A 27,034-nucleotide genomic window follows, 5' to 3' on the forward strand; every position below is an offset into this window, starting at 1 on the left:
CCTCAGCATTACTGGGAATTAATGACTGGCTGCCTCCTGACTCACCAGCTCTTCCCAGGGTATCATAAATTCCCAGGAACCATTCTGAACCAAGCATCRGGCAATAAGCTGAAAAGAAGGCAATGTGCAAAGCCCAGGGACAAACACACAACGTGCCAGGCCCACCTAGAAACTTGAGATCAAGATTAGCTCCCGGATAAATATGCTAGCTCTGCTAGGAAGGAGGCTGGGGTGGACGGGCACAAGCTACTCACCAGAGATCCCCGTGGGGTACAAGTGGCAGCTCCAGCAGCTGCCAGGGTTCCTGCTCTGCGCCTGTGGGAACTGTATCACTTCTCCAAAATAAGTGCAGTAGAAAGCAGCAGACATCCCCCCTGGGGAGCTGTTCCTTTGGTTAATTAACCTCACATTGCATGCCATACCTTTAACCTTTTTTCTGGCTAACTCCCCAATCTCATCAAGCTCTTGTCTGAGAGATTAAAGAGCCTCCCAGAAGCTTCTCCCTGGATGTAGGTACTTCCAGACTATTATCACATCACCTCCTGACCTGCTCTGAATAAACTAAAAGAAGATGCTTCATTACTGCAAGGAAGCTTTGCAGCTCATACCTGCTTGGCAATTAGAAACCACAGTACATCACTCATGCAGGGCCTCTTGGACTTTCTTCCTTTCAGATCACAGAGCACTCTGCTGGGAAAAGAAGAGTTAACAAAGTTGTCTGACAGATCTACATGCTTATTTAAAATTCTCAATTTCTTGCTCTCCCAGTTGCAAATGTAAATCTGGATGTAACTAACTCCAGTAATTAGGTTTAGTGATTAAAGAGCGTTTGGAGATTATACAATTCATGAAGTTCTCCATCAGAAAGGACAGATTAGATTTGCTGCTCTTTTCAAAAAAATATGAATTTTTATCATCTGTGCATTGAACATGTCTATCTTGCCTGCTTGTCACAAGAAATTTAACTAAATTAATACATGATTTTGTTATTATTTACTAAGTACAGGCYATGTGCAGATTTTTGTGCATCAGAGCATTCAGCTGGCAGAAGAAAAAGAGAGGTATGGCAGATACTGGAGTATGTTTTAATTTGGGGAAAATATAGGTAGATGCTAGATGAAAGCAAAAGGCTGAGCAGTTCCACTCCAGCCCATAGCTGCATTCATTTACTGTAGGTCTCGCTTTTGCTGGAGTCGTACATCCAAACTACTTCGGCTCCAAGGACAATCACTTTAAAATACAGCCCAGTGGAAAGAGAGACTTGCACACTTGTCTTATGATGGATTATCCCCAGGCAGAACTAGCACAACGATCCAAGGAGCCCAGGTGCTTTGAAAGGACAAGCCATGAAAAATAATTCTGCCCTACAAATAGGTCCTTCTCCCCCTTGCAGCACTGCCCTTAGACCACAAGGGTCCTGGGGCAGAGGTGTGTCCACAGTTTGGAGGCCAGGTCACAAGTACGGATGCAACCAACGGCCAGGTCAGACCCAGGATCTGAGCTCTGGCCATTTGAGCTGGAGTGAGGGGCTTCAACTCCCCTCAGAAGCAGACGGAGGTGGGAAAGGACCCAGGAGAGGGCTCCCCCCAACGAGGGACCGGCCGGCATRCAGTGAGTCCTGGGAGACTGCAGGAGCTGGGGCGCAGGCAGCAAGGCACGGTGGCTCTCAGCCTGCAGCTGCTCTCCTGGCTGGGACTGCCAGCACCCTGGCAAACTCAGGACCTGCTGCCCCCACCCAAAGGTGCTCACCAGGTGGCCTCTATTCAGGACACYATGTCCCCCAGAAGCCCTGCAGAGCATTGCCTGAGGCGTTTCTAAGTCGTCTGGCACTGTGTCCCTCCAAGTCTGTAATTAAGGCAGCATGGGCTTTGAGCGGTGGGGTGTGAAAGCAGCATCTCGTAAAAACGTCCCAGCCCCAATAACACTTCTAAATCAGCTTCTCAGGACGCAGCAGTAACAAGCCGCGTGGAGAAGCCGCGGGAGCACGGGGAAGGTTTTACTAGCTTTTACTTGTGGGGCTTGGCATGGCTGTCTGCGGCTGGCTCCCTGGGAAGGCAAGGCCCAGTGCTCCGGCACAGTGTCCCCCCGCCACCGCCCCAGCAGCTCCCTGCTGCTCCCTCGCTGCCAAAGGGAAGGCGAGCAGAGGCCCCAGGCTGCTGGAAGCGGTGGGGGRAACGCCTTGTGCCCCCCTGCAGAGCAGCTCAGCCTCCTCCCCACCGCAGAGCACACGCTTCTTGCGCTTTCTTCAGGGAGCTGAGGCACGGACCTCTGCAGCCTCCCCGGGAGAGTGGGTGTCCCACCACCCCTACGTAGCCTTGCAAACAGCCACCTTGCCACAGTTTGGATAAGATCAACATCTTCCTCACTGATTTCCGGACTTGTCACCCAGCCGAGGCAGAGGAGCAAGCTCCAGGCACACAAGCACACACATTTCACACTCAGTTGCTATATAACTGCTGTTATACAGGCGTGTGTCGCTGCATGCTGCTGGGGACAGGGACCCAAGGTGCCCCCAAACAGCATGACGGGCTCTTCCCCAGCACACAGCCACCCTGCTCTGCTTCTCCCTTTCTCCTTCCAGAAACCGTGCTCACTCCTCCACCGGCTGGTAACACGTGGCTGCAGCCACCGCAATGACCATGAGCCATTATTTTCCCCCAGAGAAATAGCCACAGACCAGCAGTTTTAGTTTCCCTTTTAGCAGACCGCTAAAATTTTTCTAGTRATGACCCATGTGTAATTAACTGAAGTACCTTGTCATGCCAGCTCTTCCCAGGCAGCTTGCAGAGACTCTTTCCAAGGACCCAGAAAAACCCCACAGGTCAGCAGATCACAGACTAAAAGCCACTGAATTGATCAAGTCTCTAGATAGGAAAMCAGTTCCTCATGATTAAGAGCTCTTTAACCTCACTGAATCCCTGCCTGTAGTACCGGAGGCTGCAGCTGGAAAGCTTTGCTATGCTCAGAAAGACATGGTTAATTGAGAGAGCAATTAGCCACCGCAAGAATTCACCGAGTAGGCGACTGATTCTCTGTGCCTCTGAGTGTTTAGATCTCAGCAGAGATCCTTGCACAAGATACACTTGTGCTCAGCCAGGATTGATGGACTGGATACAGGAATAATCCACTTCATGAGAAAAGTCAGAGGAGATGAACGGAACGGTTCTTTGAGCTGGAAAATCTCTACAATCTATGAAACTATTAATAGAGAGTGAGACATTTCCAGTGGGTTTGACAGCTAGATGACAAATCTGTCTTAAATTCCACAGGATCTAAAGAAACTCTACTCAGCTTTGTTTTTGCATATCCTCCAAGGGGTTTCCCAATTTTAGTTTTCCAGTTTTTAACTTAAAAACAATTTTCAAAGATGGAGAACTTCTCCAACGCCCTTAGTCTTACCTCTCTCAGCTCCTCCATCCTCTCCTCTCTCTCAGGGAATATGCACAAATGTCTGTGCATGTCCTCCCAGGTAATTTCTCTTGGTGATTTTACTTTGTTTCTGTGAACACAAATCAAAGCTCTGTGAGCTCTGCTCTGCTCCCCATGGGTTGCAGAGGCGCCTTGCCACACCAGCGCCCGGCGCACAGCTGCCTTCATTCACACGATCCCACGAGGCTTGTAGTTACCCACGCTGGTGCTAGTGCCTTCCCTGGACACCGACAGACTGGCTCCATCTCTGCTGCTCCCCACTTGTGCTTATCTTTGTGGTTTCTGCAAGCCACCTTCAAACCTTGTGAAGCAGTTTGTGGAGACTGAAATGCCTCTGGGAAGGGTGAGTGTAAGCTTGAAGCCCGGGATCCTGAAGATCCTGTGACCTACTCGCCCCCCCCGGACACCCATCGCAGGCAAGGCGCTTCAGAGAAGCAGGTTGTGAGCAATGCTCAGTGTTAGCCTACCAGCCTCAGCTGYCAGCAACCCAGGAGCAAGGTGGGCCAGGCTCACCCTGGCTGGGATCACCAGAATTTGGTCTCCATTTTGTAGCTCAGTGACCTGGGATTACACATGAGCTCTGCTCTGATGCTGTTTAAGTTACCATCTTTTATCTGAATCATTTATGGCTCTGTCCCTAGAGCCTGGAGCAAGGAAGATGAGCAGGGGATGTGCAGAGCCAGCACAGCACTGTTCATGGAACRGAGCTAGGCAGGGTCATATTGGGTGAGAGCTGGCCCATTAAYGCCAGCTCCTTCCACCAGCTGGCAACTGCAGCTCTCATTCATTTCAGCTTCAGCTCTTYAAGAGTAGACTCTCAACCAGAAAGCCCCTGGCTTTATATGGTATCCAGGCTCAAACACCTTTGGTGTCTCTTGTTTTCCTTCCACTCCTTACAACTTCTAAACTCATTGCTCAAATCRAATTTGGCTAGAGAGGGAGGTCTGAAGGGCATTAGCTTCCCACATGCATGATGAACACGGGCAGCTAGGCACAGGCAGGAGAGACCCCACTTTGCACTTTCCACCCAGACCAATCTCTGAACCTGAGTTTAATCACATCTGCTGGTCCTGGAGACGCCCCATGGAACGAGGAGCCCAAAGAGACTGGGCTGGATGATCTTTGCTGCTCCTCAATTGGTATAGTTTATCACTGTTTCCCTATGTCATTAAAAAAATCTGCTGTGATTTTTTTTCCTCCCAAATTCAGCTGGGAGCACAGCAGCTCCCAGTATCCACTATTGGGGCATGCCTCTTGTACTGTCTCGCTGCCTGCTGGCTCATTGCCTTGAATAATGCAAGCGGTCATGAGGCTTATTACATGGTGCAGACGTTMCAGAATTAATAAGTGCTTCCAAAACCAATCATTTTAGCCAAGACTGCTGTGAGTTTATTATTTTATATGTGTGTTTTGAGAKAGATGGCAGGTAATGAAAATGCAGCATTATTCATAATTGTTTACCCTCTTTACAATGAACTACCTCTCCCTCCAGATACAAATCCTCACTTAGGCATGCTGCGTCCTCCTTCCCTAGCCTTCTTTTGCCATGCTTGCTCAGCAGGGACACTCTTTAAAGAAGTCTGACTTACAAGTTTGTACAGCTAAGCTAACATYAAAAAACATAATGGTAGTGAGATCAACAGCACCATACTTGCTCACATGAAGGCTACACTAATGTGAGGTCAGATTCACTTCTTCAGCAAGGTCTGTGAGGGGGAAAAAAAAACCCACACACATATGTTCCTCCCATTGTTTGGGAGGAACAAGTATAACCATAAAAATAACAGCACCAATAATAAGGGTAAATCTCCAGTGTGACAAGTCTGACAGGGCTCTGCAGAGGCTGTCAGAGGAAGAAAGGACTACAGATAAGGGGTAAATATGCCCACTGAGTGGACAGAAGAAATTACAGAGCAAAAAGTCTGAGGGACGCTTCAGGAGTTAGTGGATGTGCTATGGGGCGTGGTGTGGKGATCACAAATCAGCAGGGAGACATCTTCTCCAGATTTTTTTTTCCCAAAGGAAAGCATGGATTAAAAACACCAGAAAACCTGTGAAAACCTGCATAGGCCCAGTAATAATAACAATAATAAAGATTTAGGATGTGAAAAGTAGAAGTAGATAATCTGTGAATTCAGGTGGGACTTCCYGACAGGAATGACAACAGCACTCTGCACTGTGGAAATCTGCTCCATTATGAGGCTGCCAGTTCTTCAGAAAGCAAAGTCATTAATGAAATGGAGGTAGAAAAGATTTTAATATTTCCCACATTTCCACATAATTTAAACTTATACTAGGGACGGCATTCTTCCAGAGATCCCAAGTGGCAGAGGGAAAATAACAACCACTTGGAGGATTTAACCCAGAAGCCCCCAATTTAATGCATTATTTATAATGTGAAGTTTGTATAAAGCTACAGAAAGCCTGGRAAAAATACATAAGCAGCAACCAAAGTACTGGAAGAGTATTTTGCAGAAGGCTGTTCTTTTGGGCACCTCCTTTGAAGATGATACGCTTCCTTCTCACAACAAGACTTCCCCTTGTGATCACCCTTCATGTACAATTCAATGTGTCACATGGTGGAGATGGCTGGGAAGGGGTCCCAGTGGCACAGAGCTGGATCTCAAAAGTACACTGCCAAGGAAGACACAGTCTGGAGCCTGACRAGTACCAAGATCTGAAGTAAGGCAAAAGAAATACAAAGCAAAACCACAGCATTCCAGCTTTTCAGGTGGGTCCAGTTACTCCACACCCCCTGGCAGAGTTCTCAACACCTATCCTCCATGCTCCTTCCCCACAGCTGCTGCACCAGCCCCCAACCATCCTAAGGATGCTCCCAATTATCCTGGCGATGGTCTTGACTATCCTGGCAATGCTTTGGGACATCATAGCGATGCTCTATCATAGGATGCATAGCCATCCTAGAGATGCCCCAGCCATCCTAAGAATGCTGCCAAAGCCTTTGGAGAAGAGGACCTTCATTAGTCCCTTTGCAGGCTGTAGTTTAGATGGTAGAGGTGGCTGTTTCAGATCCTCAAGATGTGCATAAAGAACAAACACCATAGAGCTGCTACCTACCTGGCCACCACARAGCTGCTGTATCAGCCCGGTCCAAGCCCACCCTTCCTGGGGTCCCTGGAGCTGCCCACCCCTGGAAACCAACCACACTGAGGTGATTTACTGATGCTTTTTTCCCTAGGGCCATACTTTGTATTTCCACCAGGAGCTACAGCATTAAATCATCATTTGCCAAGGCAGAATGTTCCTGACAGCATAAAAAGGAGCTGAGAGATATGACAACAGGAGGAAAAAGCCAGTTAGCGCCTGAGCTTGAAACACCTCGTGTCCAGACACCAGGAGCCACTGTAGCACCCTGCTGACTTCACTGCAGCTCTATCCGCCTGGGGATAGCAGTTCTTTTGGGCACAGCATGTTGCAGGTCACAGTATAAAGATCACGAAAGTATGAGAGAAAGGCCTGCACAGCCAGTCCTAGCAGCTCCAGTGCAGATATCTGCATTCTCAGGACCCAGGGCTCGTCCCTAGACAGGGCTCATCCTCTCCCTCACCTCCCTGTGAAACTGCTTTCTCTGATCTCTGCACTGCCAAACCACAGCTGCAATATCACATGTACATGTTTGATAACATGAGGAATGTAGGCACCTAGCCAGGGAAAGGCTGGGTCACTCTGTTACAGCTACACTTCTCTCCTTCTCCATTTTACCAGCCCTCATGCAGTGCAAGAGACTAAACTCGTGGGTTTTGCCTCTCATTCTATCTAGGATCAGGAGAAAAGTACTTAGCCCTGTTTCTGGGAAGAGAACATGCAATTTCTTGGCATTTTCATCAGCTGCAGTTACTTACATCACAAACATGGCTACAGAAGGAGAGTCCTGTCCTGGAGTAGCTTCCCCAGAGACCCCGGGCTGAGTCTATTGCTCTTGTGACCCAGCTAAGACTGTATCTGTCTTCACAGGGCTGGGTTAGGAGGAGATGAATCCTGCCCTCAACTCCTGATCGACYGATTCAATCTCTAGGGAGCAGCCACAACACAGACACTACTGCTCAGTCAGCTGGACCCCACTAAGTCTGGCTGCTCTAGGTCCATGATAGTTTCATTAATTTCTAGAGAAGATACACAGCAAAAAGGAATAAAAATCATGCCACCCAAAAGCACCTTAGAGCCCCATCACCTGGGGAAGTGCACAAGTTCTGTGCCACCACAAGGGATTGYGTCACTTTGCTCCTCCTGGCCAAGCGCTTGCCAGTGCTGCTTCTCCAAAGCATCCCTAAAGCACRTTTACTACCTTCCAGTAAGCACAGGCAGCTTAGCACAGAGAACATCCTCTGAGCACACCGCTTCCCCAGTGCCAGCAGGAGTTAGCGCTCTAACCCACCATGTTCAGCTAATAGGACACCCCCACATCAAAGGCAATAGCTTCTAATTAGTCACTTTGATGCACAACCAGAGTCCGTACACAAGCAGTATGATCAAATAGCCAAATTAGTTATGATCAAAGCCCATCTTGTCCCAAAGAGGGAAATGACACTTAGAGGCATCCCTGCATTCACATGATCAGATGCTTCAGAGACATCCATCATTCAAATGATCCACTCCGCTTTGCAAGGGAAAGGTGCTGATCTCAGAGTCAGAGCACAGAGCAGGTCTGTGAGTTGACAGCCAGAGGCAGAGTCCTTCATGCAGTTCCTCTGGTGCACTCTGGTGCTCTGGTCCTCTGGTTCAGAATCACATTTCCTCTTTTTCTTGCTCTCTTTCTCTCCTCCTTCCTTGACAGTCTCTCATCTTCTCTTCCAACCACCTCTGTGACCACTGGGAGACAAAGTCTGAGTTCTAAAAAGTTGTGGGAAGAGCCATTCTCCAAGTAGACGAGTTTTGATGAGATCACCAACCCAGGGAAAAACATCATGGTTCAGGAGGTGAAAGTCAAGGCTCAGACTAATCCCAAAGGGCGGAGAATGATCTGCTCAGGAAGGGCGCAAGGGCATCTCAGCAACAAGGCACTATCACAAAGAAGATGAAAAAGTGGTCTTTGTAGACTGAAAACCATGCTAGCTTTGGGTATCACTGAGCTGCAGGTGTAAGGCACACTGGAAATATGGGAGTAAGCAGGCAGTCCAGGTCCTCAGGAGACATTTGGGCACATCAGCTGAAACACTGCATCACTAGCAATTAAAATCATCCCACAACATTTCCACRCGTGTCTTGAGGCATCTGGTGAAGCATCCCAGAGCAGGAGAGGATTGTGAGGGGAGCTCTTGCCTTAGGAAGACCCTTCTGTGTTGCAGATCACTCCAAGGTTTCCTCAGCTCTCTCCATTCACCCCATGCCTTCTCTGTGCAGATACTCACCACCCAGAGGGTCAGTCTGTCACTCCTCATCTCCTCTCCCTCCTTAACACTGCAGATGGCAAACCATGGAGATGCCAGGCAGAAGCTTGTCATGCCTACTAGCAAAGCTAGCAGTGCTGCCCTCTGGAAATCATGCCTTCTTCCTGTAGGAGACGCATTTTGTCAGCGCACTGACTCCAAGCGGCACAGCAATAGTTTCTCTCCCTTATTAGATGGGATCCATTCTTGCCCCAAGGAGAAGAGAGGAGAGATTAATGCCAAGACACAGCAATTCAGTAACAGAGGATTTTGCATGCACACACAGCTCCCAGAGAGACTATCAAGTTCAGATTGCAGCTAAAAGACTGCCTTGTTTGTTCTTGACGCATTGCCCCCTCATGCCACTTCTTTTCCTAGTGCTGGAAGACCTTAAGTGGTACTTGGGGCCTGGCCTTGCTGTTCCCAGGCTCTGTGAGATACAAACACCATGGCCATTGCCTAGCCGTTTCAGCTGGAAAGCTAAGCTAAGCAAGCCAGCCCTGACTGTGCCTCTGGCTTGGCCCACAAGAAACTGTCCAGTGTTCACAGAACTGCTCTCCGGGAACAATACCTCTTTTTCCTCCTTCCTACTTGTATCATCTTCTTCTCTTCATTTTCAACTAGTACTGGATAAACACAACCAAGTCTGCAGGAGGGGCCATGCTACAGCTGGCAAAAGATCAGCATGGCCTTGCTGATATCAAGTGATCAAGCATCTGGTACAAATCCTCCCCCATTGCCAACTAGTTCTTGGTGACTATTGGCATTATAGAACTATAAACCCCACAGAAGGGTGGGGTTCACATTCAGTCCCTTCTTCCCTCTCTGTACGGCTCGAGCCCTGCAGCACCAGCAACAGGGAGCTTTGACCACTACTCCCAGATGTCTCAAGAACAAGGTTTGATCAAGTGGAGAGAAAGGCAGATGCCATATGCTGCCTCTGTCTTAGCACACTACCCTGTTTCAAAGAGAGCAAGAGATTTGGGATCCTCCAGGTCACTCTGGAATTGGCACATACCCCAGGCTGGACCGGTCCCCACCTCAGTGATGGAGCACTGCAAATCTATATGGTAATTTCCCCCCTGCCAACTCAAGGCTTAACAAATCTGTCCAACTTCTCACTCCATTTTGGAAGGTATAGTGCCATCTCCCAGCTGAACTATCAAAACACCACCACCAACAGAAAACAATAGGTACCTCTAGAGGTCTTTAATGAAGTTCCTGGTCCTTGAGAAAGGATTTTCTTTCTCTAGAGGAGCCTAGAGAGCACTTTGGTGAAGACGGTGTCCCTCTATCCATTGCTGTGCCATTCCCACATCTGTGTGTCTGCTCGCTCTCCGTCTTGGCCGTTAGCTACGAACAATCAGCCCTGGGCTGGCAGGGAAGACATGTGAAATCTCATGTGTGCTAATGGCTGGGAGACACCTGTAAATCAGGGCTTTCCCCAGCAGATCCTCCTGTTCTTTCTACTTCTACAGAAGCAGGAGAAGGGTGGTGGAGGTCAGGCCTTTAAGACCAGACAGTAGTAAATCCACAAGGTACTCCCCCCATTTTCTGAAAATTCATTGCTTTGTTCTTTGAAGGTCAGCTCTGTCTGTTCCGGTCAATTAAGAATAATCTATCACTTCTCCCTCTGCATCTTCCATGGCAGTATGCTCTTTGTCAGCAAGAGACTACTGATCAGAGAAAAGTCAGAATTGGTCAGTGTCCTGGAGAGACTCAGAAAGAAGAGCAGAAGGCAGCAAGTAGCTGCTCAACTTGCAGTGTGCTCCCTGAGGATCCTGCTTTTCTAAAACATTAAGGATTAGCAGAAGGAGAAGGTGCCCAGAGATAAAACAGCCCCTATACTTCACAGCTTCTGTCATAGCTCCATTTTCACAGATCTCACAGGGATCCCTCCCGCACCCAAGTCCCTTTGCCCCTTCTTTGCTCTCTGCGTTATGCAGTTCTCCACATCCCATTCAACCTAGAGCATTATGTCACAGCCAGAAATACAGTGCGCCATCCCCACCCCGCCTGAAGCTCTGACTGCTCTCCTGTCATGGCTACCTTCTCTGCTTACAGCTCCTGGCCCCTTCCACAGACAAAGGGCTTATCCCCCCCTACTCTGAATCTCTTTCTGCATGCCTATGGGTGAGATCTAATATATTCTCATTTTTCCAACCCGCTCAGAAAACAAATCAGTGAGGCAAGAGCCAAACAGGAGAGAAGTCCAGCRTTAGCATCAGGGAGAGTTTGGTACCCAGAAGGATGCTCTGTTTCAGTATACACCAAACTGAGCACAGGCATAAGTAGGGACAGCCCACTAATTCTAGGCACATCTGAGTGACATCTTTGCTTTGGGGCTCCGGGAAGACCTTGTGTCCAAACAACTTGCATGCCCCTGACTGARGTCTATGCCTGGGCTTTCTGTCCTGAAATCTGATTCAGAGGGACTAACAGTCATTCCTTTTGGAGGATTTCACTTCTGCAAGCAGAAGTGGCATTAGGTCACATGCAATCCCCTTCTCTCAATTGCTGGAGCTGAAGGAGCTCAGCACAGGCTGGGAGGAAGCTGGGTCTTGGGAGCAGCAGCAGGGTACGGGGATGGTTGGAGATACAGGATTCAAGCAAACCTTCAGATACCTCACTCCTGTAGGAGCAAAAAGCCAGGTCAGAATATGCTTCACCCCTTGCAATTCATGGTTTGGGCTGTGGTGAGGGTGCCAAGTGGTCTATTTTTTTCATCACTATCCTGTTGAAACCATCAGGAAGACCCGGGAATGGGAGAGAGTGGGAAAAGTTAAGGAGTCCATTGACCACACAAACCGAACCAGGCAATCTACCACCTGCACTTTTTTTTTTTTTTTTCCTGTTTCCCTTTATAGGGCTCTGAACCCCCTTCTCCTTCCTATAGAGGGAGGAAAAAGCTGTTAGGAAATGGGGACACTGAAGCAGCGGGAGGTTCCCAGCAACTCTGAGAGCTCCAGACACCTTCAGGTGCAACCCTGAGCAGGCTAAAGTGTGTATTCAGGAGCTAAGTGTGAGAGCAGAGCTCCAAACCTTTGACCCAAAGTGATTCTCTTGTGACTGCTCCTTGCTGAGATCTCCAAGCAAGCTAAGCAACTGCAGAGCGCTGGTCTCATTGGATTGCAGGAGGACTCAATGGAGCCTGGGCTCCCCAGACCAAGAGGAGGAGGTGGAAGAGTTTTTAGCCTCCCTGGTCCCTTCTCTCCTTGTTTGCTCTGCTTGTTTACTTAGCTTTGAAGCAGTGCTTGAGGCTGTGTTTTGGAGAGAGGGTTTCTTCAGGCAGAAGGGTACAAAGGCAAGTTAATGAGAACGATTATTCAGTAACAGCTGCTGCTACTAACCTCCRAACAAGCGTAAGGCATAGCCTTGCAATAACAAGACTTTGATGATTATGTGCAGGGGATTAATTTGGGAAACATTGCTTAAGATGTGCACTGACCTTATTTGGAAATCTAGTGAATGAGCAAGCAAGTAGAGGGAAAACGCACCTTGTTTCAAGCACATTTGTGACGAACAGAGAGCCTGGGGTTGGATGAGAAGCAGATCCAGAGATGTGTAGTCCTTACTCTGCAATCCCTAGGTTATTTACCATCATTTCTGGGATGTGCAGCTGATGACAACAGCCCACCTGGAGTTCAGCAACTTCCATTTGCAAAAGTGTTTTTTCCTCCGTTTGCTGCAGTCCACAAATCAAACCCTCCATCTTGGGCCCAGACAGCCCGAGCAGGTCTGGGGAGAATTGGTGTGAGCTCCTGTGTCCAACATTGGCACTGTTTCTCCCTGTAGACAGACTCCTCTCCATCACTTCTGTCAACTCTGCTAACAATTTTAGCTGCGTCCATGTCTAAGAACTGCTCTTCATCAGCTTCTTCGCACAGGGACAAGATACCCAGGCTTGGCATATAGTGTCTGCAATTTAACCTCTCCAGCAAGCCACAGAGGGACCAAATGGACTGGAAAACCAGCCCAGGGTCTTCACTTTCCTTCCAGCCTGGCACCCACAGAAGGCAGGACTCCTCTCCACTTTCAACCTGGCATCCCAACCAGCCCTCCTGCTTAGCTGGCACGGCCTGGGCACAGCAGCGCCAAGTGGTCCACCAACAGGGTGGAGGCTGCCACTSCCTGGCAGCCCAGATCCCTTGGTGGGTGCTGCACCAGAGGGGCACGCCAGCACCCTGGGGCTCCCCAAGCTGCACTAGCCCCAACAGAGGGGCAACAACCACAGCAGCTCAGGCTTACATTGGACTCTGGCATCACAGCTCTGCCACTATCTCTGACAGATGGCGGGCAAGCCCTGTTCCATCTCCTGCGGCAGCTTGGCCGCTAAAGAGTGCTGTTCAAGCCAATCCACATTTGGCAGGTAGGTGCCCATACTCCAAATATAAATGTTTTGGCAAGATCTGGAGAGAGAGCAAGGCCATGAGCCCACCAAGGCAGGGGAACGTGCTCCACGATAGCTCCTGGGATATATSTGTTTGGAAGCACCAAGTCCCAGCCCATCAGCTCCTCCCTTTGCTGGGTCACATCATCTGCTGCTTTAGGCATCAGTGGCCTGGCTCTCTCCTCCAGGGCTGGCCCTGCTCCCTTGGCAGCATCCCACCATTCTCCTTCTGCAACCACTCTCTCTGAGTCACAAACCAGCAGTATACACTGTGCTGGGGCTTTGCAAACATGGCCAGGCCCCATAGCAGTAAAATTCCTGTCCCTCATTCATCCTGTTCCCCTCCCTGGAGAAAAGAAAGGAGCGGTAATAGCATGCTCTCAAGGGAGAAGAAAATCATCACAGTCTTCTCTACACCCCAGTCAAACCTTTATYCGCTACATTTAGGACCAGAAGCCTACACAAAGCAATGCTCTTAAAATGAAATAAGATGTCTTGACAGATTTTTATTTGCTGTCTCTACTCACAGGCAATTAGATGAGTAGGACATAATGTCTGATTTTATTTGGAGGCTTTTTTCTTCTTTCTTTTTTTTCCTCTTCGGTTTCTTTTAATCGTTTAGCTCTTGCAACACAGAAACGTGGCTTGCATAATAACTAAACACAGGAATGGTATTCATAACATAAAAAAGACTAATCAATACCAGGACTGGGCAGCCAGAGCCAAAATCATCTCAAGAATGAGTTAGGAATTGCAAGAAAGTGTCAGACACTWTTTAAAACCTGAAGGCATGACAAAGGGCCAAATTGCACCCTACTGGCAGAGTAGTCCCAGCAGGACAGAAGTCAGGGGACAAGTGCTTAGGAGAGGGGATTCATTTAGTATCAGACACTAAATACAAGGTTGGAGGAACAATAGGAGAAATCACATGAGGAMCACAGGAAAAGTTGTGTGGTGTTTAGGTCTAGTGGGGTGAGGTACTGACAGATCAACTGGAACCATGCCAGCCTGAAGCAGACAGGGACAGACAGGCCAGCCATGCCAGAGGATGGCTTTCAGGACAGCCCAGCCATCGACACCTCTAAGYCTGCAGCTGTCACTGCCTACTGAGGCTTTACATGCCCACCAGTGCCAAGTGCCCATGCTCAGCAACTCCCATCGCCCTGGCAGACTGGCAGCCAGCAGCGGYCAAGCACCTGGGCTCTTCCCTCCCCAAAACACCAACCAACTCTCTATATCCCCATATCCCCCAGGCACTTATCTACCCCAGGCATCCCAGCTACCACCAAAGATGAAGAGCCACTTGCCACACCGTTTGACATCTCACCAGTTTTGCACCCRCAGAGGATTTGGCCCTGTCACAGGAGAGACGAGGGAGGTCCAAGATGCAAAATGACCTGGAGAGAGAGCAGCAATCTGTGCATGGAATCAGGGGAGGTAACAGGCAGAAGCCAGAGGGGAAGGCAGGGATCACAGGAAGAGAGGGATCACCCACAGCTGGAGGCAGCAGTGAACGTGTGGGTGACGATGATGGCAGAAGCCTGGAAGAGGATAAAGGGAGGATTTATGAGCACTGCTATAATGAAAGCCAGTTATCTGTGACCATCATAAATCTTGTCAGAGAGAGGATGAGAGGGGCTGTCTCCGATTTACAGGTTGGGAGATTTAACATCGCCGYTCCAGAGGATGATCTCAAAATGAGGCCCCCGCACAAGCTGTCTCTCCATGGGAAGGAGCATGCACTCAGAGGATCTCCCCTGAAGGCAACGGAGGCACAGGACTCTGTCAGGTCACTGCAGTCCAAAAACAGTTGTTAAAAGGCACCATTAGGACATTGTGAGAGAGAAAACTGGGTCTACAGCCTGGGCTGGGGGGACAAGGGTGCTCTGGGGAAGGGGTGCACAGTACGGAATAGGGAGCAGAGCAGCCCCAGGAGGTTGCATGGATGGGCCAGCACTGAACAGGGACTGCATCCCAGCACCCTGGTCCACGTTGGGCACCGAGCCCACACATGGGATTTTGGAGCCAGTCCAGGGCCCCCTKCCCCAGCAAGGATGTGGGGGAGGCAAGTGCTCAGGGAAGAGCAAAAAGAGGCTTGCATCTCCGGAATGGAATGGAGACAGGGCGTAAATGGCCCAGCAAAATCTAGCACTTTGCAGCAGGAGGGAGCAGATAGAGAGAGCAAAGCAGGTTTTCTTTCCCCACAGAGGGAGGAGAGTGCCCAGCAGCCAGGCACCTCCAGAGGCCAGTAGCCTGGGAACAGATCCATCTCCAGCGCTGCCTTGGTGAGCCCTGTTCATGCCGGGGTTCGCTTCCTCCTTGAAATCAAGTAACCCAGTCACTCTCTGCCTAAGAGAGAAAGCGATCAGGTAAGTGACGTCTGCAAGCCCATATGGAGGGACTGGGACGCTGCCCAAGCTTCAGCTCAGAAAAGCGCACATCTTCTGGTATAAATATTTTGGTTTGCCTCCTCCTCACCAGCCCACCAGCACCAACACTGAAACCACAACAGCAGCCCTCATCACAGACGTTGCAGCAGTCCGTTCCCTCTGAGCCCTGCAGAAACCAATGCTTGTCGCACCAGCACACGCAAACCCACCCAGCTGTCTGAGGCCAACAACTCCAGCCTGCAACATCTGCAGGTGACACCGCTGCCTGGAAAAGTCCATGGTCATCCCAGTGCTGCTGTGAAGGAAAGTGGCTTCTCMCGTCACAGAGGGGAGGCCTCAGGCTGTTGAGGGAAGGGGCTCTTTTCCTGCATCTCCCTCAAAGAGCAGGGCAGCAGGGAGCACTTGAGAAGCACTGCTTGCCCCAAGGACCACAGCAATTGGGGCCAAGCATCTCTGGGTACTTTGCAGCGGTATCTTGCTCTCATGGAGCTGTCTGGGACTTCTCATTTCCGTTCTCTTGCACAATAGAAAACAACTGGGTCCATTTCCATTATCTGTTGAGAGCCTAAAAACTAACTTCTGCTCCAAAGTTAAAACAGTAGCTACAAAGCAACCTTGGAATTGCCCTCCCTGAGCTGACTTGGCCCTGCCACCTCGCCTGGCTCCTCRCACACACCCTCCCCTCATCGGGAGCAGGGCCTACGGGGAGCATCCTCACTGCCAACAGCCACTGGCAAGGGTGGCCGGGCTCTCCCTGAGCACCCCAAGCCGGGATGCACAGCGCTGGGGAGCACAGGGAGGGCAGAGGCAGTGCCCAGCAGCCACAGGCTTTCCTCCCACCACCCATGACACACACAGGAGAACAAGCCAGCCTCACAGCGGCAGGTTTGATGGTATCTCTGGTGTGCTTTCTTCAAAGACCCTGTTGACCTTATCCCACACAACTAACCCGCAAGCCCATCCCAACCCACAAGCCCTCCCAGCCCTCCCCTTTCCTCGCCTCAGCTACAGGAGMAGCATTCAGCCATTGGAGGCACACACTGCTACAGCAAGTGCACTATTTGCATCTCAAAGTGTGAGAGCTGCAGGGAGGAGGGGGATATGTATCTTCTTTAACTCTCTGAGCATCTGTGGCAGTGTTTTACCACCACCAAGTGCAGAGAGGCACGAGTTCCCACCTCCCACAAGTGGGCAAGGAGCACTGTGATTAATCCAAAATGCCAGCCCCAAAAGTTTCTCCAAAGACGCTACCAAGGAATTTGGTAGTTTGAAAATGTATTCGTTTGATTAAAATGGAGAGGAGAGGACATCCATCTTCACCGATTCTTCTTGGAATGAGAAAAAGAGAGAAAAGAGAATTTGTCTGATGAAAAAACATATCAAAAGCAATTTTTCACCAGTGTATACTTTATGGYTTTTAATTCCTGAGCAGGATGAGAAATAAGGTCAGTCCTTGCCTCCCTAGCCGAGCAGGCCCAGTGCTCCCCTCCCCGCCCCAGCACTGTCTGCAGTGCAGGTACACAGCAGAGCAACCCCAAGCAGTCCCTCACCTTCCCTCCAGGTGCCCAGAGCAGCACAAACAGCCCACAGCATGTGCCAAGACACTGCCTCACTGTGTAAARGCTCAAAAGCCAAAAGCTCAATGCAAAACCTCAGCTTCCCACTTTGGGCTCTGCACTTACCTGGGCAAACATTTGTTTTGTGCTCTAATAGCAGGGCAAATGCAGCATTCCCCTGTGTAAACATCCACTCTCCAGACAAGCACTTCTGAGCTGTGCTGCATTTGTCTGTTCAAACATCCACTTTCTCGGTGAAATATGCTGCATTCTCCAGTGTCAATAGCACCCGCGCTTGGGCTGTCCTGTGCTCCTCTGAAATGTCTCTTGCCTAAATACAGACAACAGGGTGGCTATTTAGCCATGCAAATACTTCCCATGTACATGCCTATTTTTAAGGTGCACCCTTCCCCTTGTGCCATCTCAGCACATGTAGCTAGAAGAAAAGGATGATGAACAACAGAGAAATATAAGGAAAAGGGATCAAAAACACATAATGGATTTACCCAACAGCGCATTCTGCCAGGCTAATGTGATAGCCAAGAGAATAGAGTGATGGCACCTCTCTGTGCCCTGCAGGAGATGGCTTGGAGGGGGAACACATGGGGAACAGAACCAGAAAGGTGCTGAAAGGAAGTCTTGGAACAGAGAGAACGAGGTTGGTGGAAAGGTATGAGGAGAGTGCCTCACAGATGTGGTTTGTCACCACAATTTGTGGTGCACACAACTTGTGTGACCAAAATACCAACATTTCCATTAGTGACCTCACGCTGATGAAGTTTGCCACTGCTTCAAAATTAGGAGGCAGCAGGAGCAGGTAGAAGGTGACAAGAGTATCACCCAGCAGAAGATGGCCACTAGGCCTCCAGAAAGAGGAACGAGGCGTGCATTGTGCAAGGTTCAAGCTCACAAGCACAGAGTTTGGAACAACCCTGTTGTTTCCACCACACATCAGGGCTCATTGGTTGAGAAGGATCAAATAAGAAAACGGTCTAAGTATGCGAGTCCAAGAAAAATATAATAAATTMTGAGCGTGACGGGACTCCAGAAGAGAGAAATGCAAGTCGATGTGAGGTCTTACAAGTAGAAAGAGGGATGCAGTCACAGTGATGTGCCAGTCAAGATGCTCACTGATGTACTCATCAACATCAACACAACAGACAGGTACCTGATGCTCTCTTCCCTGGAAGACTTTCTGATTCCAACTTTTGCCCCACTTTTAAGTTTATAACAGGCCATAAGAAGTTTGATTACACGTGATTGAGCCACAAGCATTCAGCATGCTCTGGATGGTCACTTGGCCTATGCAGCTATGCTGTGGCTGTCTGTAATTGCCTGGGACAGGATTTGTGTCCTAGATCACTTCAGTTTATGTTTCTGTTGAGAGGTAAGCACACAGAGTATAGAAATGAGCCTCCCTGTAGAACAAGAGAGCGCTCCTCTACCTGGAGACAGTATCTAGCCCAATCCATGTTGCAGGATGGAGTTGTCCTCTCTTTATAGGTAGGGAAACTGAGGTTTGAAGTGAAGTGAAATGATTTGCCCAAGGTCACTCACCATGTGGTGGTTAAGCTAGAAAGCTATTCACCTTAAAGAAAAGATAAAAGGAGCAGAAAAGGTGAGCTGAGAAGGGAGGGCATACGGCAGGAAAGGGACATAGAACAATATAGCTTGTTCAGCCTTGTAAAGTCAAGTCAGGCAGTGATGTGATTTTTCTCTACAAATACATCTGGAGGGTAAACACCAGGGAAGGAGAAAAAAAAAAAGAAAGGATATTTAAGCTGAAGGACAACACTGGCACAAGAAGATATCCATGTTAATGTTTAAAGAAGCAAAAGAGAAGGATACAGAGAGAACAACGGGAGGAAAGAACGCCCTGAAGAGAGGACAGAGGAGATGCTGGATGTGCCCAACTCACCCTCTCAGAGGCAAGCCTCCCTCCTCCACGAAGGCTTTGAGTGCTGTCCTGCAGCTGAAACCATCGCACCTCCAGGCAGCAGGGCCAAGCTGGTGCCGCCCCTTGTTCAGGGAGGATTCCCCGCAGAGTTCAGTTCCCGCTCAGAGCTCAGCGGGGCCCCAAGTGCTGGCACTTGGAGAGAGGAGGGTGCCTGACAAAATTAGAGAGAGAGGCAAAATGAGATAATCTTTTGCACCAAGTAGAAGAAGAAAGAAGGTAGAGGGAAGGAGGTGAGTTAGGGAGGCATTGAGCAGAAGATGCTCTGTGCAGGGCCTGAGCAGGGTTTGCTGGGAGCCAGGAACATACTGGGGAGTAGCCCGACTGCCGTTCCGCTCCCCAGTGGAGAAAATAAGCGACCAGGTCCAAAGGAGAAGCTGATCCCACCTGCCCTCATCCTCCCAGGGCTTTCTCACCACTGGCGGGTGCTGGGGAGAGCCACATTGCCCTGCGGTTGTGCAGGGGCCAGCAAAGATTCCCCAGTGTCGCCAGCCCAGCCCAGCCCAGCCGCCCCATGTGCACTGCTGCTGTTTGGTTTAGACAGCAGAGTTTGTGATTCCTCCCTCACCCCCTTTCCAAGAGCAAGTCAGGTTTTTCAGAACCATTAAAAACAAGCCTTTGTTATTAGCCCTGTGAATTATTTATTCTATCCTAATTAATGCAGTACTGGTAGCGGCCATGGCAAAGTTGCCCTGCTTGCCCGTTCTGCAGACACCGCTCCGCTYCTGCTCACCATTTTGGCCTTAAACGTGCATCAGGGCTGATAAACGGCTCCGGCGCGCGGACCACGGCTCCGGACCACGGCGAGCCTGTCGAACAAAGCGCTCTGAGCACGGCTCCCTCCCCGGGAGGGCAGCGCTGGGGTAGATCGTCGAGGGAGGGGGCAGCTCCCAGGCAGGACCTGCTCACTCGCCTGTCAGCGCTCCTCGGCCCGCGGGGCAGCGAGGACGAGGGGCGCCTGTCGGCTCTTACTGCTAGAGAGCTGCGYTCCCCCGGGGCGAGGCTGAGCCGTGCTCAGACAAACCAGCCGCCTCAGGCGCCTGCTCCACGGCTGTGCCGCTCCGTCTGCGGGCTGAGCAGAAGCAGAAAAGCCTCCGTGGGTGCTGCCTGCCTTTCAGCCCCGTCACGCAGCGACGGCGTGGGAGGTTTGCGGAGAAGCCAGCAGGGGCGCAGGGCTCCAGAAAAAGCAACCGTGAGACAACCAACACTCTGGGAGGATGCCGAGGCCTCAGACGGTCTGAAGGAAGCGGAGGCTTCCCTCGCCTTCCTCAGCCTCGGCAGAGCGGGGCTTGCAGCCCCCTCCCTGCTTCTTTTTGCCCAGGCACCTCGGCAGACACTTCCTGGCTGAGGGGTGACCTCAGTCTCCTGCTCCCCACTCCCTTGTCCCAGCACCAGGGGCTCCCGGGCTCCCGGAGCAGCACAAGTGCCTCTCTACTGCTTCTTGCCCTCCTACGCTGGTCGTACAGAGAAGCCCCAGGCTTGACAGAGCTTAGCGAACTGTCGTTTCTCCCCATCCATAACCCATCTCCTGCCATAAACCTGGCAGGGCAGGAAGGGCAGAGCTCAAAGCGCCGAGCCCTGCGCTTGCAGGGGGATGAACRCTGCTCTGAAGCCATCACCCTCTCTCTGGGGGCATCTTTGCCACACTCGCTGCACATAGTCCTTACCAAGGGCCAGAGGGGCAGAGAACATTGATCCATTCCCACRGAGCAGCCCCACTTCTCCCCACCAGCTGCCTCTTCTCCCTCTCTCTGCCCCACTTCCCTGCGTCTCTTCTCCCTTCCCCCATCCAGCCCTGGCTCATCACAAGGCAAGTATGAAGCATTGCACAAAGCACTTTGGCAGGTAGAGCTGAACTTGCAGCATGGCCCAGAGGCCAGCAGGACATTCACAACAGCTTAACCRGTGACAGAGGAAGAGGAAGGGAAAAGGGGGAAAAGTAGGAGCTGGAAAAGGTGCAACTCTCAGCTGTGCCGGGAGCACACGTGCATGCTGGAGGCTGGGCCAGCATCTCAGCAAGGAAAGTCCAGCATGCTCCCTTGGTGGGCAGATGTCAGCCAGCTGCCCTCCAGTCTCACCCGTGGAAACTAGCTGCTAGCAACTTTTCCCATGCTGTGTCCTCCAGGGCACTCATTACCTGAGCACCCTAGTGCTGCTGGTGCTATACCTCTCTTGGCTTTTCCAAAACAGCTGCTATTTCAAGCTGGCAGTGGCAAGTGTGAGCGAAAGGCAGACTGTGAGCTCAAGTAGGTATCTGAAAAGTACCTTCCTAGGCAAACTCCATCTGCTCTGCTAGACCAGCATCTGTCCTTGCAGTGCTACCACAGGCTCCTGCAGCCCCCGCACACTCTTAACTGTCTCCTGCCTACAAAGCAGTGGGGAAACTCAGGCCAAATGYGGTAAGACAGAAAGAACAGTAGGAAGCAGAGAAGCAAGAGCAGAGCTTTTCTTTTGATCCATTCATTGCCACAAGCAGGGTGGAAGAAGGTAGCTAATATAGGCTGTARCACTGGCAGAGAGAAGAGGCTGAGAAGCAACCAGCTCCTAGCAGAGATATCCTGGTCTCACTTAGAGACTGGCATCACCATGCCAGCCTGAGTCTGGGAGCCACCCTTCCACCCCTCATTTAGCATGCATCCCTTATAGCCCACAGAGGGGACYTCCTGCTCTGGCTGGGCCTCCGAGGACATACTGATGAGGAGGAATGCAGTCGAGGCTGATTTCCTTCAGTGGGTTTTATGGGGTTTAARCAAATGCCCAGAGAGAAAGAAGGAGATGGGGAGTAGCTCTCAGAACTAATAAAAYCAAGAGGAAATTAACAGCTATTCTAGAACTGCTGAGCTCTTTCACTACTTCTTTCCTCAAACTAGCCCTTAGGAAGGAAGATAAAAACTATTTCAGTGCATGAGGCTTCCTAAAACTCAGCACTAGCAGAAAGCCAGGCTGGACATGTCTGGGAGGCAGCATGTCACATGGACATGTAGGATGAGGGTATTATAGGATGCCTTGGAGACTCCCTAACAAGCTCWATGGTCATTAGGTTGGTGATAAAAACAGAGAAAAGCAAACATTTCTTCCTCCCCAGTCACATCCAAGCTTAGTGTAACAAATCAGCCTATCAGGGTTCAACATCTCGGAAGCCTTCATTCCTCCCCAAGCTCCCCTCCCATTAGCAACTTCTATCATGCTGTGTCCTCCAGGGCACTCATTACCTGAGCACCCTAGTGCTGCTGGTGCTATACCTCTCTTGGCTTTTCCAAAACAGCTGCTATTTCAAGCTGGCAATAGCAAGCATGAGTGAACGGCAGGCTGCGAGCTCAAGTAGGTATCTGAGAAGTACCTTCCTAGGCAAACTCCATCTGCTCTGTTAGACCAGAGATGGTTTCAGGGCAACTGGAAGGTTGCCTAGGTAAACTAGGGAGCTGGAGGCAGGGCTGGGCACTATTTAGCAATAGGATACAATCATGGTGGAAAGCAGAAGCTATCTGGGACTGAGAAAGCAAAGAGCATCTTGAGGGGCATATTGCAATCCATACAGGGAATACATGAGCCAGGTAATTCCTCCATGAAGCTCAAGGATCAGCAGAAGCATTTCTGGGCTGGCTAGACAAAAGAAATGTGGCCAGGAACTACAGCCCTTTACCTAAGGCAGGAAAACACCGGCAGGGGAAGAGATGAGGGTGCATGGTCCAGGCCCTCCAGTTAAGGCAGAAGTTTGATTTTAATCCGGAACTGGTGATACATTACATTGCTATGGTCAAAAGGCAGAGGCATCACAGCAGCACTTGCAAAGTCTGGTGCAGTGTGATTGCTCCCAGCAGCCTTTCTCCTGCCCCCAGAACCAAACCAGCATCACTGGCTTGGGACAGCAGAATGGGGTACAGCCACATTAAGCTGGTGCAGGGGAAAGGTTTATTACCAAAGAGGCGATCAGCTGACTCCAATATGAAGGTCTGAATCCAGCAGCCGAGTGGGGCCAGTGAAGTTGCTCCAGTCCTACTACTCGGGGAGTTTAAAACAAGAGGAAGGCGGGGGGGAAGGAAGCATTAGCAGTGTATTGTGTGGGATAATCCTGGCCTAGCACTGGAATGCACTCAAAATGACCCTTCGCTAAGCCTCCAATTTCTCACTCARTGTTTCTCTGGGAGCTCTCCAGCTGCAACATCTATTTCTCTGCCAGCAGCACTCAGGGCATCTCTCTATCTTTAGTCTCAGTTTATTGATTTCTCATTCCTATCTGYCCATCTAATTTTTGTGTTTTTTTCTGCCTGTCACTTGATTTACTGCAGCATACCTGTCCTGTTTTATAATCTGGATCTCTGGTCTGTTTCCTTTCTCCCTTTTCCTCAGTGAGGGACACAAAGCAATTAACCATTTGGTACCCTGCGGCGCCTGAATGGCTTCTTGGCAGTGAGGATAGGAGCTGAGCAGCTGGGCTGCTTTCTGCCCAGAAGAAAATCCCCTTGGCAGGGCTGGAGTGGAGACACGCCATTGCATCCCCGTTGGCCGTACCTGGGAAGAGGATAAATATAAAGCACGGATCTCACAGCCCRAACTGCAATGCTGGACCCTCTGCCCCGTGACTCCTGCTGTGGCACACCTTACCAGAGGAGATTAGTCAGAGCCTTGATCTTAATGCCATGTTTGAACTGAAAATGCAAGCCATACTCTTGAAGATAAGGGCTTCTTCGCAGCAGTGTCAGCGCTCTCGGTGCAGGCTGGATCATGGCTTAGCAGGACAAATAGCAAGCAGGGAAAGGGAAAGACAGATGAAAGAATAAAAGAAACTCTGAGAAAAAAGGGAGGAGGGAGAAGCACCTTGAGAGGTGCTTTTRATTTTATTTCTGCCTTTCGTATCTTTAAAAGTGAACTAGGAAAAAAGAAGGCCAAGAACAAAGCCCTATCGCTCACTCAGGCTCATTAACTCATTATCATTAATGTGGGCCACGCTGTGGCAAAAGGAACAAGGAGAAGGATTTTCAGTGTCTCACAACAGGTGAAAAAGTCCCTCCTCACTCAGCAGGCAGCAATTTTTSAGTGAGAGAGATGAATCCACAAATTGCCTGGCCATCTCAGCCCAGAGSCTGGCAGGGCTGCAAACTTCCCGAAAGGCCTGGTCCATATTTTCACGCTGCCTCTCCTATGGGACTGAGCACCCTGGGTTCCCCATCTCTGGTCACCTCAACACGCTAAAACACACATCTGGAGATGCACATATAGCTTATCCAGAGTGACACTGAAACCTCCAAGATGCATGTCAATTTTGACGGTTAGCAATAAGAGACAGACTAATTCCACACAGAATAACAGGACTTAAAGCACTAACAAAAAAAAAAAAAAAAAAAAAAAAAAGAACACTCAATATAACAGATAACAGGGGTTTAGAAACCCAGATCCTGGCCAGAAGATACATCATTCTGTCTGGATTCCCAACAAGTGTCAACCATGTCAACCACCAGTTTCTATCACGCTTTCTTAAGGATGGCACATAACTCTATAAAGGGCCCTGCTGCTTCTTCCAGACCTGTCTATGCCAGTAGATAGGTTTGCAAGTGTAGGTTCATCCAGAAAGCCAGCCCAGCAAAACAGCCAGTTCACTTTCTTAGTGAGACAGGTACCTGCCTTCACCCTACAGCGTACACAGGAAATCCTCAAATCCTGGCCCAATAAGCAATGTAAGATGACTGCTCCTAAGTAAAGCAATAAAAAGCTAATGAAAAGTGGGAACATGTTGCTCCACAGAATATCACCAAGGACACCACCAAACCTGATGCTCAGCCTGGCTCACTCAGGAGATCATGGTGCTGATCTCTGGAAAAACTCCTCTCACAGTGAAAGCTTTCCTGCAGAATGGTATTTAGAAGACCAGCATGCCAGGACATCATCACAGACATGTCCCTGAGTCACAAGGCCCCTGTGAGATAGAGATTTAGTSCTTGGCTGAGAGCAGCTCAGTGACAGAAATGCTGGTATCTCCACTTCTCTGAACTACCAARCTGTCTTACTTGGGTCAGCATTGGCAAGATACTAACAAAAAGACCATTTTTTGCCCATTGGTCACAACCAAGAATGATATAAGGGAACAAGCATCAGCAGCAAAYGGAAATAAAAGATTTATGCTTCTACATCTTCATGCAGAAATTACTTTCATTCAGAAAGAGGACTAAAACAGCACAGCTGCAAGGATACATTAAGATTCTTACTTAAGGAGCCTGTTCAGCTCCTCGGTGGGTCAGGTGATAGGCAAAGCGTACAAAGAAGGCTTACGCTCTGGCCCCAGGTACCCTACTATAAGACTGCCATTCAAGGTGTCAGACCCAACAATTTGATGATGGGCTTTGTTCTTCCCATGCAGGAGTCTCACCACAGCCCTGCTTGGTGCTCTCTGCCATTCTCCTGGACAGACAGACTAAGCCCTGGACAGGTAATGGTAACAGGACTSCATCGCTACGCTAGAGGGGTGCTCCATTCAGGCTGCAGCAGGATACACAGCACCAGGTATTCCCAATCTTCCTCTTCACAGGCAGTCACAATACAGCACCTTGTACAGCCCTGGAGGCTGAGAAGTCTCAGCTGACATCCCTAGCCCCGAGCGGACTCCACCCCCCGTATGAATGAACCCTTGTGAATGAAGAGAGGTATTAAACAGCTTGTAATTTAACTTCCTTCCTATCCCCTTTCCCTTCAGCTCACTGGGGTTGCACTATCTCCAACCTTCAACAGGCAGCTAGGCACTCACTGGATCCCCATCTCATACTCCCTTTCCCCATTTTCAGTAGCAGAACAGGGGCAGAGGAGCTAGATCCTGCCACATSCAAGCACAGGCTCTCCTCCTCCTCCTCGCTTATTTGGAGTCCAGCAGCTTGCTATCCCACTTTCTCCTGCTGTGAACTCGTTGACACCTCCAATGTTGCAGAGTGACAGAGTGGAGCAGCTCTGCAGCCACAGGATATCATTCTCACTTTCTCAGACACATCTTCTCCCTAGCRAAATGGTTCCAGCAGCCCTTTCTTGCCTCCCAAGTTCACACCATGTTAAATGCTGCAGTTATCACAAGTAACCTCCAGCTCAACTTTATTAGATAAGGACAGCTCCAGCATGGCTGGGAAATCCAAGATTCCTCAAATGCATCAGCAATTGTCTGAACTACCTAACACAACAGCCAAAGCCCAAAATGTCCATATATCTGAACTGTGCAGAACAAGGACCCTAAACTCTGTGGCTTTATAACAGCCCCCAAGAGAAAACCACTTTGCTTTACAACAACCAAGGAAGCAGCTCTGCCATCAGCCCCTCAGAGCCCAAGGACAGCAGTCCCAGGTTAGATGAAAGCCTCACGTAGCCACAGTCCTTTCTCCAGCTGTGGCCYGTGGCAGACACTGAGGGATGAGAAAAGGAACAGAGTAAGGAGGTAGTGACACTCCCTCAGAACATGCTCCTAGCCTCCAGCAATTTGTTTTTTCAGGGGCTTCTTGAGCTGACTGACTTAGTTTAGATGCTGTTGTGCTCCAACATAGACCATGGCTGGTTCACAACTCTCAAAGACCAGGTCTTTAGAGAGAGGACAAATCAAGGAACGAAGCTCTAATCTATACTCTAGAGAGAACAGCAGGAAAGAAAGGAGGAGTGTGACAGTAATTCAGCCTTAATTAGCTTCATCAAATATTCATCTAGTAATTTCCCTCAATTTATGGAGAACATTAACAACATCAATACGATTCATTGACTCTTTGAAGATCCTGCAGTGTAAAGCCTATTCCACTCCAAAAAACAGGGAATATACTGGGGAAGGAAGACCGTAGGTTTACGGATGCAAACAAGTGCCATGGGGATGGAACATCATGTGGTTACAAAGCCAGGGGTGGCCATTCAAATATCCTAGCTGCAACAACAGAGCCGGGCCCTGTGGAGCAAAGTYTCTATCAGGA

General features: G+C 49.8%; 1 long non-coding RNA gene across 1 annotated transcript; it reads right to left on the bottom strand.

The window, feature by feature from the left end:
* Positions 1-647: 647 nt before the first annotated feature.
* LOC146587403 (uncharacterized) lies at positions 648-19,317 on the bottom strand. Its single transcript, XR_014897656.1, has 3 exons — positions 19,071-19,317; positions 17,279-17,483; positions 648-687 (listed from the first exon to the last, which is right to left on the bottom strand). It is a non-coding gene; the product is annotated as an uncharacterized LOC146587403 (long non-coding RNA).
* Positions 19,318-27,034: the final 7,717 nt, after the last annotated feature.

The sequence above is a fragment of the Rhea americana genome, unplaced genomic scaffold (genome assembly GCF_003343005.1).
Source record: "Rhea americana isolate MKP2758 unplaced genomic scaffold, rheAme1 scaffold_6, whole genome shotgun sequence".
NCBI classification, from domain to species: Eukaryota; Metazoa; Chordata; class Aves; order Rheiformes; family Rheidae; genus Rhea; species Rhea americana.